Source organism: Sabethes cyaneus, chromosome 1, assembly GCF_943734655.1.
Source record: "Sabethes cyaneus chromosome 1, idSabCyanKW18_F2, whole genome shotgun sequence".
Lineage (NCBI taxonomy): Eukaryota > Metazoa > Arthropoda > Insecta > Diptera > Culicidae > Sabethes > Sabethes cyaneus.
Genome location: NC_071353.1, coordinates 23,487,006 through 23,505,584, shown reverse-complemented (window position 1 = coordinate 23,505,584; position 18,579 = coordinate 23,487,006). Strand labels below are relative to the sequence as shown.

At 36.9% G+C, this 18,579-nt stretch overlaps 1 protein-coding gene across 4 annotated transcripts in view; it reads left to right on the top strand.

The window, feature by feature from the left end:
- LOC128741123 (5-hydroxytryptamine receptor 1-like) overlaps window positions 1–18,579 on the top strand; it is a 158,231-nt gene that overhangs the window by 103,670 nt on the left and 35,982 nt on the right. For 3 of the 4 annotated variants that reach the window (XM_053836737.1, XM_053836710.1, XM_053836720.1), the window contains one exon: window positions 12,362–12,382. The exons of the other annotated variant lie outside the window; for it this stretch is intronic. The gene's annotated coding sequence lies outside the window, so the exon portion shown is untranslated. The remainder of the gene's footprint in view (window positions 1–12,361; window positions 12,383–18,579) is intronic. 4 annotated transcript variants of the gene reach the window in all.

Here is an 18,579-nt window from a genome sequence, read left to right as displayed (position 1 = left end):
GACTTGAATATTTTTGAATGAAGGTAAAAGTTCCTTAAATAAATTATCTGCCACATTCAACCCGTCGATGATTGTGGAAAAACCTGCTCAAGTGCTGCTCTTGGTGGCCAACTAGATTGGAAAAGAGTGAAAACGCTGAAGAGTGAAACGCTGCTGTTGGCCCGAATTAGGATTCTCATTTGCCTGAGAATGACAGTTCAAGCTTTCCATTCGTTTTATTGTTACAACTCGCGAACAAATGAAAGCAACCACAAGCTGTGAAAACACCGCCGGTCATCAGTAACACTAGCATGACAGCACAAAAAAAAAATTCCCGTAAAGGACCATCCTTGCTCGAAAATAAAATAAAGTAACACGAAAAGAAAGTGGAAAAATAGCGAAATTCAATTCAAACCGCAGCTGCCAGCCCGAAGCAAAGGAGCAGCAGGGAAAAATTTCAGCAGCATTTTTCGTTTCGTAGTCAAGTGGAAGTAATTTGTACCATATTCCTTACGAAGAAAGGAGCAGTTGATCCGCCGGAAAAGGTACCAAGACTGATTGCAGGATAAATGTTTGCCCAAATTACCCGCGGCAATTCAAGAACCTTTGCAGCCAACCACGTGACAGTTGCGACAAATGGTTGAGTGCTCTACGATTAAATGGCTTGCTGGCAGGCGAAGCATGGGAGGTTAGTACTAGTAGTGCTTGAGCTGTGAAATGAAATTGAATACAGCGTTAGCAACTTAAAATGCAAAAATGAATGAAGAATACGGGAAAAAATACAAGAAATGATAAATAGAAAGTGATAAACAGAAAGTAAATGAAAAATATTGAATAAAAGCCCGATTAAATAGTATTGGTGGAAGGAACCTTTGTTATACCATTTCATTTGTCATTTGAGTTAGAAATCGACAAGTCTTCGGAACTCTTGTTAACGTTGTATTTAATATACTATGCATATGCATTTAATATACTGAATAGCTTAGTGGAAAATGTGTCTTTCTACTGAAAGCAATAAAAAATCAGGGGGGTTGTGTACAAGACGCGACCGCATATATAGGTGACGCAGGACTACGTAACTGTCTTTGTAGTGATAGTAGTATGTATTCATGCTTGTAATCATTCGATTCGTCATATATACATGCTATATGCAACATATATACATGCTACATGCGTTGTATGTAACATTTATGAAAGTAGTAACATTGCATACGTTCAATTCTCAAAAGATTGTACATTTGAAAACAATTTAACAAAATCAAGAACACAAACTATTGCTTTCCTGCTACCTTACTGAAATTAAAGATAGTTTTTATTACCCATGGTTCCCCACGTTGAAGGGATTTTACCAATTCAATCCTATTTTATCAACAGCACATCTTTTCACTACACTTCTAATGAAACGGCAAGCATGCGCATTCATACAGAGTCGTGTTATAACCGAACACTACAGCTGTAGTACATTTTTCCAACACAGATATCAAATTCGCCGAGGTTTAATCGTCTCGCAGTAAAGAATTTGCGATCTCTTGGGACGATGAGCTTGTGTCATTTTTTCTGGCACACTTCCCTAACACAGACATCAAACTGGACTAGGTTTAATCGCGTTCGTAAGAAATTTGTTGGTACGATGGGGCTTTGTCACTCTTTCTGGCATATTTCCCAAGCAAGGACATCAAAATGGTCTAGGTTTAACCGCGGTGTGAAGAAATCTTGTTGAAATGAGAAAACTTTGTCACTTGTTTTGGCTTACTTCCCAAGCACAGATATCAAATTGGTATAGGTTTAGATCATCATAAAGAATGAGAATTCTGGTAAAACATAGGTTCATTATTTTCAATTTTTCAATAGTTCAACATCAAGAATCCATACTTTTCTTCATTTGGGTCAATTCTTAGAAGATTTTCCGATCGATTGGTGTAAGAATAATGAAAATGGATCGGAAAACCGCTGAGCTACTAGCGCTCAAAACCTTTCATTTTTCGTGACGCTCGCATTTTTCGATTTTTTGGAATGACACCCTATCTCAAAACTTGCCGTAAGACGTAGTCCTACGTCAAAATTGTATGCAAAGTTATTGATCAGTTATTGAGATTTGATAGGAACGAAACTCTGGAAAGTTGAAAAAAAAATCGATTTTAAAAAAAGCCCGCCATTTTGATAATTTTTCGAATTTTTAATTATCACTAGGAAACAATTTAGGTATTCACCTTATGTTTCGAAATCATCATTCAAATCCGTTCTTCAATACTCCGTTGATTTCCACAAAGTAAGTGTTTTCTAGTGAGCATTCAGACGCTCAGTTGCCAACAGTATAATAATCACTATTTTTGCATCCAAAAAATTCCAAAATACATATTCAAATACACTTAACTTTAATTCCGAAATCTGTAAAAAATTACGAAATTGCATTATTTGACGACCTTACAGAGTAGAGTCCTTAAACTTTTTTAAACATATCAATATATTTCGCAACTACTAAGAGATAGACAGTTTCTGTATTCAGCAAAGTTGCTTATTTTACTATGCTCAACTATTTTTGTTAAGACACTTTACGTTTTGGATGCACCAAAAATTTGTGTCGCCCTAATAGGTGGATTCTCGGTCACCCTAATAATGTAAAACGATGCACTTAATAAACTTCTCTAAAGACACATCCCCTTGAAAAATCATGATTTTTTTACGCTTTTTGAGGTTTGGCCCCGCTCTGCATGCTCTTTGATTAATATCAGCAAAGTTTTCTTAAGCAATTTCATTCAATTTTTATCAAATAACTTTTGACCGGTAAGACCATTTCTCATCAAATTTGGCAGATATGTTCAGAGCGTTAAGGCCTTTTGTTTGATACTAAAATAATTGAAATCCTATTATCGGGTTAAAATCGTTATACATTATTGTAAATTTTATTGGTGTTAGGGTAAGGAACGTGTTAAGCAGTGTCACCTATTTTAATCAGTTGAACATAAATGAGCCGAAAATGTACTTTTTTATTCATATTTTCAAAATCTTTTTATGGGATCATCTTCACAAATCACTTAACCATACATTTGATTCACACAAACACAATTTACTGGGTTTTCGACAAGAAATATGATGAATTAAAAGTTGTTGTCCAAAAACGTATATTTTTCAGCTGCTGAAGGCAATCGCCACCTCGCTACTAACGAATCCATCACATTTTTGATTACTGATTACAACCACTCTAAAAGTCAAGCACTCAATTGTCACATACCATATTATTCAGTCTCTTTTTTTCTATTATCTAAGGCTTTGTCACTAGCCAAAAGTTTTATTATTTTCTAACAAAACTGAAAACAAATTCTGAATTGACGAAACCTGTTCATCAGTAGCAGCAGCAGCAGCATAACTGATGAACTATCGTGCTGCCAAGACACTGTTTCGGTTCTGGAAATAAGAATTATAGGTTTGAAATTAACTGAAACCTCCAATGGTGAAAACGTGTTTCAATACTTTCAAGAGAAATGTATGTTCATAATTAATTTTTCTTTATTAAAAACAACAGAAAAGACAGCTTTTTCAATAAATTTCGAAGATTTTCTCAGTGATTTAATGAAGCAACGATGTGTTTCAATGTTATTTGCTTTGACAACACTGTTCTGAGTCGGACCGTGTGTAGTGCTATGTTTACCTTTTTTGTTCTCTCACCATCCTTATGAACAGCGAGTGAGACGTCAAACTCGCAGTTTCCCTTAAGAACACTAGAGAATAAAAGAGACGACGAATACCGTTTGCCGAACGGTGCGGTGAGTGTATGCCCCGATAAACAATTTAGACAGATGGCATTTTACGCATCTATGCCGATACGCTATGCCGATTAGTAGGTCGCAAATAGGAAAGCGAACTTACTGAATAGGGGGAAAAGTTCGAGGGATTTTTTATGGGGACGTAAAAAAATTCAGATTTCAGGATTGCTTAAAAAAGCACCTTACGGGTGAAAATATGTTCGGTCTGATCAAAATTAGTTCCACCGCTCCAACTTTTAAAGCGAAGAATCAAAAGTTTAGCTCAACAATAGTGTCTTCCAATGATAACAGCTTGAAGAACTAAAGATTAAGCATCAAAAAACGATGCGAGTCTTGGGCGTCTTATTGGACAAGAAGCTATCGTTTCAACAACATTTTGCACAGGTGAAGCAACGCTGCAAAACCACCATAAATCTCCTCAGAGCGATATCGGGGCGCAGAACGAACAGCAGTAGGCAAACGAGACTGAAAGTAGCAAAAGCAATACTGGACTCCAGGCTACTATACGGTATTGAACTGACCTGCAGCGCTGATACCGAACTTGTCCGCACACTTGGTCCTACCTATAATCATTCTAGGAGGATCATATCTAACTTACTCCCCTCCACTCCAACATTGTCAACCCACGCCGAGCTGGGAACACTACCTTTCGATTTTCTGGTAAGCCTTACCATCGCAAAACGAGCCGCAGGACACGCTGAGAAAACCAAACCAAAAGACCGAAGGATACACCTCCTTACCCATGCAAACCAATCATTACGACAGACAATGGAGCAAAAGCTTCCATCCGTGACCCAAATACACTGGACCGGTGACAGGGGCTGGGCTCTTCACCCATTACGCACTGACCGTAGTCTACAGCATGAAATGCGCCGGAATCGCAACCCTGAAAGCATCAAAATGGCTGCAGCGGAACTTTTACGTGAGAAGTATCCCAATCATACACACCGATATACTGACGGCTCAAAGGCATACGAACGTGTCGGTTTCGGCGTCCACGAAGATCTAATAGACCAATTCCACCGTCTCCCGAACATCACCTCGGTCTTCTCAGCTGAGGCAGCAGGAATATACAGAGCAGCAACATCACCGTCTGTTAAACCAATAGCAGTTATTAGCGACTCCCTCAGCGCAATTCAGGCACTCGAATCACAAACAGCTCGCCACCCGTGGATTCAGGCAACACAGAAAGACACCAGAACAGACACAATTTTCATCTGGGTTCCAGGGCACTGTGGCATCCCTGGCAACGAAGCTGCTGATAGACTCGCCGGACTCGGACGAAAAGGAACTTTGTACACCAAAAAAGTGGCCTACATAGACGTCAAAAAGTGGTTGGAAAGCGAAATGAGACGAGCATGGGAAGAAAGATGGCACGGCTGTGAAGATATTTTCTTACGAAAAATAAAAAACGCAACTATCGCCTGGACTGAAAGAAAGAACTGGAAAGAAAGAAAAGTATTATCAAGGCTAAGAACTGGACACACAGGAATAACGCACAATCTAACAGGCACTGGAGAATTCAGGAAAACCTGCTCGATATGCAATGTCACATTAACTGTGGAGCACATAATTACGTTCTGCCCGGAGTTCGAGGGACCACGACGCACCTACAACATCTCATCAAGCGTAAGGGAGGCACTGACCGACGATCCTGTAGCAGAAACGACGATAATATTGTTCCTGAAAGACTGCAGCTTATTCGACCAAATTTAAATTGAATGCTTTGGCAGAAACAAAATTGAATTTCTTTACTTTTTACAAAGAGGCGAACCAGCCGCAGGCTGAAAACCTCTCTAATATAGAATTAAAAAAAAAAAAAAAAAAAAAAAAGATAGCAAGAAGATTGGTATGGTGATATCCCCCACTTAGTCAACCCATCGCCTGTACTAAATTTTTGTTGTTTTAAAAAAATTTATTTTTTGACATGTTAAAGGTAATTTTTTTAGATATTTTACTTTTTTGTTTTATTTTCTTTTTTTTCAACAAAAAATTTTTTTTCACATTGCACATATTTTTTTAGAAAGGCAATTTTGTTATCTACAACTTTGCTGAAGACACTATTTCGATCAAATATACCATTTTTCCAATATAAAATATTTAATGGATTAGCACCATTTTTGGTTAGGCCCTTTTGAAAAAGCAGTCGACATCTTAAAAAAAATACCTGGTACGATAAAATGACACCATTTTTTAAGGAGAACAGCTATGCAAAGTTTCAGCTGAATGAAAAATGATGAATTAAAAAATATGTTATTTTTTTGTCACTTGACGTGGAATCCCTCACATGGTATACATTTTTAAGCATAACTTTTAAACTGCTTGTTGATTTTAAACAAAACTTTCTCAAAAATTTTCATTTGATACTGAAATTGTTGAAATCGGCTGACTCGTTCCGGAGAAATAGTTTCACGTGATTTTTCCATTTTTGATTATAACTTTTAAACGAAACGTCGGAACGCGAGACAATAGCGATCTACAAGGCAGTAACACCTTTCAAACAAGCTTAACGGTGATCGAATCGGTTCAGCCATCTCCGAAAGTCGACTAATCGCTTTAATTAGGTTATCTTTGTGTATGGGGGGGGGGCGAGGATTGGGCAAAATAGACTATTCTTGCATTTCGCACAGTATGGAATGGATGGGATTTGTTTCTTCTGATGTTTTGACAACATTTGGAAGCTATTTAAGTTCGTTTCACGAGCGCCAAACAAATTTTTATATTGTTTAATTAGCTTTTATCCTGATTTTTGGGGAAAATAGGGTAAAACGGAACACTTCCCGAAGTCTGCGCAGGATGAAACCATCAGCAATCGATTTTCTGAATTTTTTTACATAGGAATAGGTATTTTGTAAGATTTCCAACCAGCGGCTTCTAATTCTTGGGATTACGAGCTTGTTTCTGCCCATTGTGCGCTGGCTTGAATCCAAATTTTGGATTGACACCCTGCGGGAAGACGTAGTTCTGCGTCAAAAATAAGAACAAAAAACGTCCTTTACGTTACTATGAAAAAGTAAAAGGGTCTGTGCTCCACTGCTCCAGTGCTTTGCATAGTGAACATTCAATAAATAACACAGAGAAACATGTTAATTAACTAACTAGATACTGGTTGAAAAAGTTAACACAAAAAATTGTACTCAACTGAATGTTGTGATCCTATAATCTAGAAGAGAATTGTGCATATTTAGGCACATAAACGGACTAACTTCTCCTAGTAAACCCAGCGGAAGAGAAAAGATATGAATCACTGGGTATTCACATCTTCCCAACACACTGTTTACAGCCCAGTAGTACGGGAGGGTATTTTCAGCAGGTTTCTAAATTCAACCCATTTGCCTCTTTTTTCGCCAATAAAAATACTTTGCCGACATACAATTTTATTATGTTATAACTATTTTCTCAAGACTGTAAGTAATCTACTATTTTTTATTCAAAGAACGTCAAAACTACCTGTTCTTCAACTAGAACTAGGCCATGGGCCGAAAAAATAGATGCCATCGCTTAAGGACAAGGTCGTCAGAGTCCATTGATGGCAGTCAGTATGACACCGAATATCACCCTTCCCTTCCCTTCTTCAGTGTATCAACAGACTTCCACAGACTCGGGAAACCATTCCAAAAAAATAAAATTAGTCCAACTAACCTGCACACTTAAACGATTCGGTAAAATTTACCGAAATCTAAACAGCTGAACGTTCGGTAAAATTTTTTATTGCACCAAACATTACTAATAATCTGTAAACGTCGATTGGCACCATCGAAATTTTTACCGAACGTTTAGCTGTTTAGATTTCGGTGAAATTTTACCGAATTCGGTGCTTTTTGTTAAGTGTGTGCTAGCCATAATCAGATCTTGCAACTCGAAGCACTAAACATTGCATTCTATAGGTTTTATTACTTTTTAGGGCATAACTTACACTAAATACTGAGATTTCTGCCCAATTAAAATTCATCACTATATTTTCACCTTTTCGCCGTCGATTTTTCTTAAATTTTTTTCGGCCGTTCCATTCATCACATCACTCGCAAAACTTAACTTGAAACACAGAAAACTTTGATTTACCACCCAAACAGTTATCTGGTAAGATATTACAATGATTTTGCCCAAACTGTTCACTAGAATTTATATGAAAAAGTTTACTTCGTTTCGATTGCAATTCCGAATACGCGACCGTCATTGTTGATACGTTACCAAGGAAACGGGAGTGATGCCATATTTACGTTGAGCGTGAAATTGGCCAATAATTTTCACCATTAAATTAACGGTAAAGTATCGAAAATATGCTTATAAAATTCTCGGATAATAAAATTCATCGTAAACAACATTTTATGTGATAGAATTACTGTCGGATTTAGTTCAACAGCAAAAATAGATACGCGATTCTACGTTTCATAATTGTTCATAACAGATTATTACCAACTACTAGCAACTTAGCATAAACAAAACGATAGTGAAAACAAGTACTGAAATCAATAAAAAAGCAGCTGGCCTCTGACGACCTTCACCTTAATGGGCTGAAAATACCCTCCCGTGCCCTACTTGTTGTTTTTCGAAGGGAAAAAAGAAAAAGAAGACAACATTTTATTTTTTCAGCCATCTTTTATTCTTCTTTTTCGTTTTTCTCAAGCTGTGTTTTATTTACGACACTCAAAAGTTATAAAAGCCTTCGCCAAGCTACTACCAACAAAACAAAAAAAAAGTTTGTTCCAATACGTTGTGTAGTTTCTTAGAAAAAGGCACATAAAGTTTGTAAATCGTGGTTTTCCAGGAGCGGCGTTTTATTCCGCTGAAGTTGTTCCACGCCACACTGGAATGCTTATGTATATGATCGTTTTTCAGCCACTTCCCGTTGTCGGACCATTACGAAATTAGTATCAAAATAAGCGAAAAAGACTGCAGAATTAAAATCTGAAATAAAAAAAATACCGTCATCCGGGGATACTTGCAACACTTTTGAACTTTGACTTGGTATAACTTTCGAAGTGTATTGTTTGGATCCAAGTGTAAGTAGCCAAAACTTGTATAGTGGTCAGTACTTTTGATTTATGATTATGAGAAAAATTATCAACTAAATGAGCCTGTAGAATGAACCAAAAATAGGGGTGTTGCAAGTTACCCATTAAACGGGGTTACTTCCAACACTTTTCTGATTTTGCGTTTCTTATGATTTTAAATTTGATTTCAAATCGCGAATGAGAGTTTTTAGATATTCTGAGTATATTTCTAGTAAAACAAGTGATATTGAAGGCATGATTCGTTTTCCAATTTTGTCGAGGAATTTTTCACAATTTTAATTTTCCTGGAGATGGCAGTAGACAAAATAACATCGTACAGTTGCAAACATACTGTTAACATACTGTCTATTGCTATAATTATCTATTTTACAAGTGCTGCAAGTCGCGCCATATTGGAAGTAACAACACGAATTCATCGTTACTTCCACAAGTTCAAAATATAAATAAAGCTAAAAGTTGCTATTTGTTAGCTTATATGATGTACTAATTGTGTACAGGAACCAAACGATAAAAAATAATTTCATGTCAATGCACTGACGCAACTTTGCGTATCCATTTTTCTTACTCTGAAAGTGAAATTACTTTCCAATCGTATAAAAACAAGCACATCAATGATGTAATGGATTAAACTTAACTAAACAATAGGTAAACGTCCTTTCTTTAAAACCCCATTGACTACAAATGGTTATGTTAACAAACGAATGTGATAGAACTGTCCAAAGCGCGATGCGCAAAAATGTTGCAAGTAACCCGGGTGTTGCAAGTATCCCCGGATGACGGTAATGATTTTTTCAAAAATTTTAGTCGTTCATGCTCCCTTAAGACATTTATCACCCAGTAAGCTTCAAGGTACGATATTGGTCTAACAAGCCAGTCGTATGTTTGAATCTTGACTAGGTGCTGCTGCTATTTGAAAAGCAGTTTATTCGATCATTATACAGCTAATATCCAGTAAACAAGCGCTTGTTAAGCTGTTATTCAACAAACATGTTTGTTGGGAAGTCCCGTTCTGTACTTTGAAAGTCGGTTACGAAGTCTGTCGATTAAGAACGGTCGTGTCTTTGAAAGATGTTCAAGCGCAAGGCTTTTTTGTATAAAGATCTTTGAACCAAACCACGAGATAGCATTATAATTGCCCTGTCGAAACTGTGCGTTTATAAACAATTTAAGAAAATCAAGTATAAAACTACTGCTGTGACCTTATAGAAATCCAAGATTGTTTTTATTACCAACCCTTCCCTCACGTTGAAGAAATTTTACTAATTCGATCCATTTTTATCAGTAGCACATCTTTACCACAATATAATATTTCTCTTTTCACTACTCTTCCAATGAAATGGCATACATATAACGTGTTACATATAACACGTACATATAGAATCATATTACATCCGAACACTACAGCTGAACGCACTTTTCCAACACAGATATCAAATTGGCTTAGGATTAATCGTCGTACGCAAAAATATTCGACCAACAGGGATGAGGGAGTTTGGTTACATTTTCTGACGTACTTCCCAAGCAGAGACATCAAATTTACACCCCTATTCTGTATTTCGAACGAAGTTATGTTTCGAAATTCCTGAATTTCCTCGGTACCATCCTTTAGCGATGTCCGGCTCTTGCTCCAGTAATTCTATCATTCGCTCAAATTGTTGTTTAGTTGTTGTTTTGTTTTTGACTTTTTCCCTAGAGTAGAAAATAAATAAATAAATTTTATAAGAAAATAAGGATAAAAACAAACTTACATCTTCGCGATCCAGCAGACCTTTGAAGACAATCGCAGCAATTTTACCACACAGTTGAACAAACTTTTACTCAGAAAACCTTCCTTCTTTTTACACTTGTTCCTAAATAGAAACTTTTTCTAGTTTGATAACTTTGATAATTTAATAATTATTTTTTAATAATTTCATTTATGACCGCGCGAAACAAAAATGGCACGAACGAAAACAAAAATGCGTTTGACGTTTGACCGGGCTCGAACGAGAGATGTTCGATAAAACAGTGGCTCGAACGAAAGCTTTTCGAAAACGAAAACAACTCGAATGAAATACGGGATGGGATTTACCAAGTCGAACGAAATATTTCAGCTCGTTCGAAATACAGAATATGGGTATTAATCGTCGTAAAGAATATTCGACGTTTTGAGACGAGGACACTTTTGTCACTTTTGCTGGTACACTTCCCTAACACAGACATCAAGTTGGTCTAGGTTTAATCGTCGTACGTTAAAATATCTTCGACCTGTTGGGATGAGGGGGTTTTGCTATTTTTTCTCGTGTAGTTCCCCAGCAGAGACGTCAAATTTGTCTAGGTTTAATCTCGTAAAGAATTTGCGACCTGTTGGGATAAGGAAATTCTGTCGTTTTTTTTCTAAAAACACTGAAAACTTTGATGACGTCTTTTCTAACTAATCACGAAGCGAGGATTTCCAGCTGGACAATGCTTTATTATTTTTAAATTTTCAATACTGCGCACTCTAAATCAATAGTTTTCTTTGCTGTAGTCGATGCGTAGAAGATTTTTCGATCGATCGGCGCAAATATATTGAAAATCGATCGGGAAACCTCTTAGTTAGGAACGCTCAAAACCTTTCGTTATGCTAGCATTTTTCGATTTTTTGGAATGATCGAAAAATCAATCTGTTAATCATTTGAAAAAATTAAAATGTGTTAATTTTTAAACTAATTAACATATTTACATAATAAACTTGACAATATTATCGCTATGCAACTTTGACACATTTTTGTCAAGACCGTAAACTGCCATTCTCAGGTAAATTTGTAAACCAGTGTAATGAGTAAAACGCAAACCTGAAAGCGAGTAGCTAAAATGGCAGAATGGCTGGTGGCGCATTACAATAGAACAGAAAGCCGGGTAATCTTTAAATCTGCCGGCATAGAAGCAGTGTCAGCACAACGTAACGGCACAAAAAGAAAGCCCAAATGAAATTTCATTTTGAATCATTGCCTCGGATTTGCTCTTGCGAAGGCGGATTCAATTGATGTCCCAGCCGAATGGTGGCATCCGGGATTATTTAGCATGCAGAGGGCTGGTGGAGCGGGGTGGGGGATCGGCCTTTGTTTAAGGTTGGCTTTTGTTATTTTTATTTAGGTGCGGCATGGTTAATTTCTTTTTTTTTGTCGTTTGGGGAAAATATTCTTCCGACTTAAGCCTGGAGAAGTCAAACTGTCAGCCCGATGACGATGGGGTGCTGCTGTGGGTGGGGTAGAACAAGAAACAAAAGATGTCTTCCAAATTCATCAGACAGGCAAGTGACAGGCACATTTCAGCAGCAGGCTCGGTTTTTCGGGGCGACACAAGATGAGTCGATGGAATTAGGATGAAATGGTTGCGAAGGAATGCCTAGAAGAAAGATTTGTTTATTTTCGTGAAGTGTAGCTTCCAAAACCATCTATTTGACAGATGAAGGACTAGAGTTGGGTTTGGTTATAAAAATTTCGATTGCAGCTTTCGGTTGAAAGCCATGGGCATAAATTGACGGATACGAGTTCAATGTTTGCTCATTATACCGTAATTGTGTATTCCCGAAGCAAACACTAGGTTAATAATCGTACTTTTTTCTGTTTTTCTTTTCAGATTGGTACACATTTTCCCGTGGTAAGTTCAACCGGTTACCACTTTTTGGCATCATTTGCATTTCGTTTGTGGGTTGTGGCCAGGCGATTGGAATACAGTGAGCCGCAAAGCAAAAATTCAATAATTCACAAATACAAAAAATGGGCGACTGGCCAAATGGGTACCAAACCACAGTATGGCGAACCATCACGAATCCATCCTTTTTCAATCGTGTACCACCTAGCGGTGGTCGGCGAAGATCTGAAAGGTAATGGCCAAGTACATACGCTGAACACATATTTATTCGTAGTTTTTACATTCGGGTGCTGGTGGGTGGATTACATTTTTAGAGTAGTTTCAGATAGATTAAAGTAGGAGGTAATCTATTTCCATTTAGATGAAAAATATAATCTCATCATGAAATGGATTAGTTTTTCTAATGTAGCGATACAAGCAAAACGAGCAACAAAAAATTCAATTTTATAAATTTTACAAATGAGTCTTATATTAATAAATGTCATAGTGCCATAAGCATTTTATAGATGTTGAGAATGTCAGAATTTAGAGGTTCTGCCCGTCGGACAAACTGGAGGGACTGTTCTGAGCATCCGTTGGAAAGTGTGAATAATTGTCATCCCATAGCGTATGACATATCTCGTGCTGCACCAGTAGCTAACTAGCCGAATGCATACGAATGCTCGTTAAAGTGTGAGTCGTTTGCTGTACACAGTCTCTATTGTTTTCCATTGTTTTGCTCGAATGAAACCAATGGGTGTCACAAGTTACAGGCGCCATAATTAAAAGCTTGACAGAGACACCGTGTCGGGTAGAAATCGTACAATAGCACGAGGGATTGTGACAGCAGTGACTAGACTTGTATATGTATGGCCGGTCTCGGAGCAAAAAAGCGAAATAAAAGAGTGCCGCCGGATTTGAACATTGCCGTGTGAAACGGAACTATGAGAAATAAAAAATATGTTGCATTTAATCGGATATGGTTTTACTACGCTTCAACTTTTATGGTGAATGAAAAATTTTATTTTATGGGTAGTTCAAAACAGTATACGAAAAAATTCAATATTCGAAATAATACTTATCGTTGAAATTACCTCATGAAATACCGGTTTTGGAAAGACAGAAAACCAGTATTTTTGATGTTTTTCTTCGTTCGGAATTTCCTTAAAACTTCGCTTTAAAAGTATGTCAACTCCGTGTCGAAAAAAAATATTTTTTTTTTGTTTTTTGTAAAGGGAGTAAGTGTCTAAGTTGTGCAATGGCAGTTAGCAATCGCACTCACGTTTCTCGATTGCCGGTCAAGTGCGTTTCCTTTACACTACCGCCGCAACCTTCTATTAGGTAGTCTAATAGCTTAATTTGCTTCATTCATCCACACACTCATCACACACTTCCTCGGCGACGATATTGTTATATTGTGTGACCGCTCTTTGTTTCTGCCGCAGAGCAGAACGACTGTTATCCATTCGGTCTTAATGCTACCGCTTGATTAGGGCCCAACGCTATCATGAGCCGCTCTTTACCTGGAGTGCAGGTGTTCATATAGACTATCGCATGAGTGCTCCCTTCTCCAACAGCATACGACCTTGGATTTCACAGAGGTTGGTTACCCGACCTCTACTAAGATTGCTCGTATCCTACCAGGTACTACAATGAGTTAGGGATTGGAGTTGCTGGATAACAGACTTATAAGCCTTTTATCCAGCAACTCCAGTACCTATTGAACTACTATGGAGTCTGTTTAACACCCACAGATTCGCAACAGGTTCCACACGATAGGTATTATCCAGTCAAAAACCCAGACAAAACTAAACTGTAGTGTTTCATTATCTTCAACGGCTGGGGGCATGCGTCATTCATTTTCAGACTCCAAATTGAAGTTAGCGTGACTTTGATTGAAGTCATTATAGAAATGAACTTTAGCATAAGAGGTAGCTATGATAAATCCTACTCAGCAATTTGAAAAAATGTTTCATAATTGGTTTTATGAGCATTGACAATGCAAAATTACCAGTAGAGTTAAGTTTGGCAACTTTTACCCAAAATGGACAATAGTCAATTTGAAAGCTCCTTTTTATAATCATTCATCATGAAAGTACTCGTGGTTTTAATAAGTCGACAAAGCAAAATGCTATAACCTAAATTTGTAGATTAGATAATTCCATCTTTAATGCTTATGCTAAAATTACATTTTCAACTATTTACTGCACGCTGCACGTTTGTGTTAGAGGAAGACTGTCCAGAACGCACCGGTTGGGGGGGGGGGGGGGGGGCTTCATGTCATAATAAATACAGTCTATCTAATTGATATACTGTCATACTCGATGATTCATCAAAAACGGCATTAACTAGGCATTTTTTTCACATAAATTGCAAAAAACTTCAAAATACAAAACAGGGGTAGAATGCACCACAGCGGGATCGAACAGTTATAAAATATTTTTAATTTGCAGTAAATCTTTTGTTTCAGATTATTTATTAAAAATGTAGTAATATTATGTATTGTATAGGACTTAGCATTTGCCTTAAACCTAATTGTACATTGTTTAAGACAAATAAATGAATAAATTTTATTGCCAATTATGTTGAGATATGGACCATTATATCCCAGCAAACAAATGTATGGACCAACGCTATAACAAACGCTTCCGCCATTTTGGAAGCCTAGTTTTAGGAGTTTATACAACATGCGATTATATGTAAATTTGCTGGTTGCGTTTAACGCCTGGCTGGGCAACCTTGGTGCGTTTTGCCCACAGGTTTTGGCGTTTTGCCCCACATAATGATTTTGACTATTGCTAAAAATCGTCAAAAATTACAAAAAATCCCGGTTTTTGTTTGGAAATTTCACCAGGAGTAAGTGTAAAAAAAGATCCCAAAGTATTCTAGATATTGAAAAACGTGGAACAAACACACCGTTGCTCTGCAAAATGATGTTTTGCTTAAGCGGTGCTTTCTGCACCACTTTACCCTATATGTTTTTAAGGTATTAAAAGATTATCAATAATCTCAACTGTGGAGTGAGTCTGCTTGGCTGTGTCCGAAAGTAGAATTTCACGCCATGTCGTACTGTCACGTCTTTTCGTTAGTACAGTACCCAAAGGCTCAGTGCCACGGCCGTACGTGTGGCAGGATTTAGCTTCAAATTATTTATAATCTGCTGTAATTGAAGTGTGTCAATTTAATTGTGCTTGAGTCGCCAGCCCGTAGGGGACCTCCTCCCGAATCGGTGATCGTCTGTGGCGCCACGCCAGGTTGTCAGTTTGAATGGATAAATTTGTTCGGGGTTTTAACGAATTGTCCTCCAATGCCGTCATGACATCACATTGTGTCAATTAAATTGTTTCTGTTTACGACGGGCTGCACCGATCATGGATGTACTTATTCAATGAAACGGATTTCAACACCCGTGACAATGACGTTGATGATGATGATGATGATAAATTGTTCAATGTAACTTTCTCGAAATGAATAATCTAGAATTATCCACTAGTTATGTTTTGATTATCGTACTAAAAACAGTAAAGGGCCACCCGAAGAATACTGGTATCGTGATTATAATAATATCGACTGGGGTGCTTTTACTTTAGATCTTAGCCATTTAAACTTGGATCTCATGTATCATTGCGATAATGTCAATGATAAACTGACTATCCTTAATAGATCGCTCAAATCAGTAATCCAAGAACATGCGCCTTTGAAAACGAAAACTGTCTCTGACTCAAGTACACCGTGGATTAATTCTCATATTCGCAGGCTTTTCAAAAGCAGATCGGAAGCTTATGAATGTTGGAAGAAAGACAAGGGTAATGAGGCAAAATGGAACAATTTTGCACGACTGAGAAACAAAACCAATCGAGAAATTAAGCTTGCGAAAAAGGATTTTTTTGCATCTCAACTTGATATAAACCTCCCGTCAAAGAAACTGTGGAATAACATCAAAAAGCTTGGTTTAAAACGTACTGCAGTTATAGCCGATTGCGCAAATGTTACGGCAGCTAGTTTAAACGCCTTTTTTGTCTCTAATCACGCTTCGCATTCTTTCGCAGAAACAGTTTCGGATAGCGATTCAATAGCACGTTTCTCTTTCCGTTGTGTAACATCAGACGAGATTCTTAAAGAAATTTCTTCAGCTTCATGCGATTCTGTTGGCAATGATGAAATTCCACTCAGAATTTTGAAAATGTCTTTCTCGATTATAGCTCCTTACATAACTGACCTTTTCAATTTCAGTATAACATCATCAACCTTTCCTAGCTTGTGGAAAGTGGCACGAGTTGTTCCTATTGGAAAAATTGATAATCCCGCTAGCGAGATCGATTACAGACCTATTAGCATACTTCCAGCGCTTTCAAAAATCTTCGAAAAGATTCTCTCAAATCAGCTGAATGAATATTTGAATGAGCACGAATTACTTTATCGTTTTCAATCAGGATATCGAAAAAACTGTAGCACCACAACAGCTCTTATAAAAATCGATAACGATATTCGATGTGCTTTGGATAAGAAAATGATAACTGTACTAGTATTGCTTGATTTCAGTAAAGCATTTGATTCTATAGATCATCTGTTACTCTGCAAAAAACGTTACTTTATGCTGCACGATTCTGCAGTTGGGTTAATATTGAGTTACCTATCTAATCGACTACAATATGTTGAATTCAATGGTCTTAAGTCTGACGTTTTATGTGTTGGATGTGGTGTACCGCAAGGATCAATTTTAGGTCCTTTACTTTTCTCAATGTTTATAAATGACTTACCTAATCAAATTAATTATTGTCAGTCACACTTGTATGCCGATGACTGTCAAATATATTTATCGGGAAAACTGAGTGAACTACCGAACACTGTCAACATGGTTAATCTAGACATTCAAAACATAACTGAATGGAGCAATGCGAATGGTCTCAAACTAAATGCGCGTAAGACTCAAGCAATCATTTTTAGGACAAGACACATGGATGTACATGAAGCTCCTCTTGTCAAACTGGGTAGTGAAAATGTAAATTACTCCGATGTCGTAAAAAATCTTGGCATTTTCATGGACAGCAACCTGAATTGGAAGGCTCAAACTAATGCGGTCTGCCAAAAAGTTTATTTTACATTGCACACTTTGGTAGCATTAAAACATTGTACTCCACAGCAGATGAGATTAAAACTTGTACGATCCCTAATAATTCCACTATTCGAATATGGAGATGTACTTTTCGCTCAGTCAACAGACGAAAACTTTCGTAAGTTACAACTTGCTATCAATTCTCTTACCAGATTTGTTTACGGATTAAGAAGATTTGACCACATTTCAAGTTTTTCCAAATTGATTCTTGATTGTAGTTACAGGGAATATATAAATTTTAGAATTTGCAGTATGACGTATAAAATACTAAATCACCCTCCAGTCTACTTAGAAGAATATTTTACCACAACAACACTTCCTAGAACGCTGAACTTGCTACTTCCATGGTGTGAAACTAATAATTTGCGAGACTCGTTCAGACATCGCGCTATACGACTGTGGAACAGCCTGCCTCACGCAATAAAGAGACAAACATCATTTCATAAGTTCAAGAAAGAAACAAAATTGCATTTTTCTCACTAGTAGAGTAGTAATACATACTTTGAAAACTATTAGATGGTTATTTGTATTGTTATTATGTAAATAAATTATTATTATTATGCTAGTTTATTGATTCAGTGATCGCATTTAACATGAAAAAATAAATTGCCGAAAAGCATTTCAACACAAAGTTGCTATGCTTGATTGCTGTGAACTTGAAATCATTTTCAATACATGTGTCAATTATACAGAAGTAGAATAAATGAAACTGCATGGAAACAAAATTGAATCCGAGCTCAAATGCAGTGGAAGATTGTCATATTGAAATTTATATAATAGCAAATGGTAGTTAACCATGTCGATTTTGATTTAACGATAACGGTAAGAATCTCGGTGACACTCTGTTTTAGAAGAGATACCGTCCTGAATTCCCGTCTGATATGCTATGACAGAAAATTCTCTTATATTCTCTTATATCTGTTATATTTATTTACTTCATTTTAATGTGGCTTTCATTCAATTAATTTAAGAAGAAATGTGTCGTCATTGATTCTGTAAATTTCAAGAGCATTTTTTTTTGTTTGAAACAAATCAAATTGTTCATGAAAATATATTCTTTGTGCTCAGATTGGCAAGAAGAAGGCAGTGAATACATTTCTAAAAACAA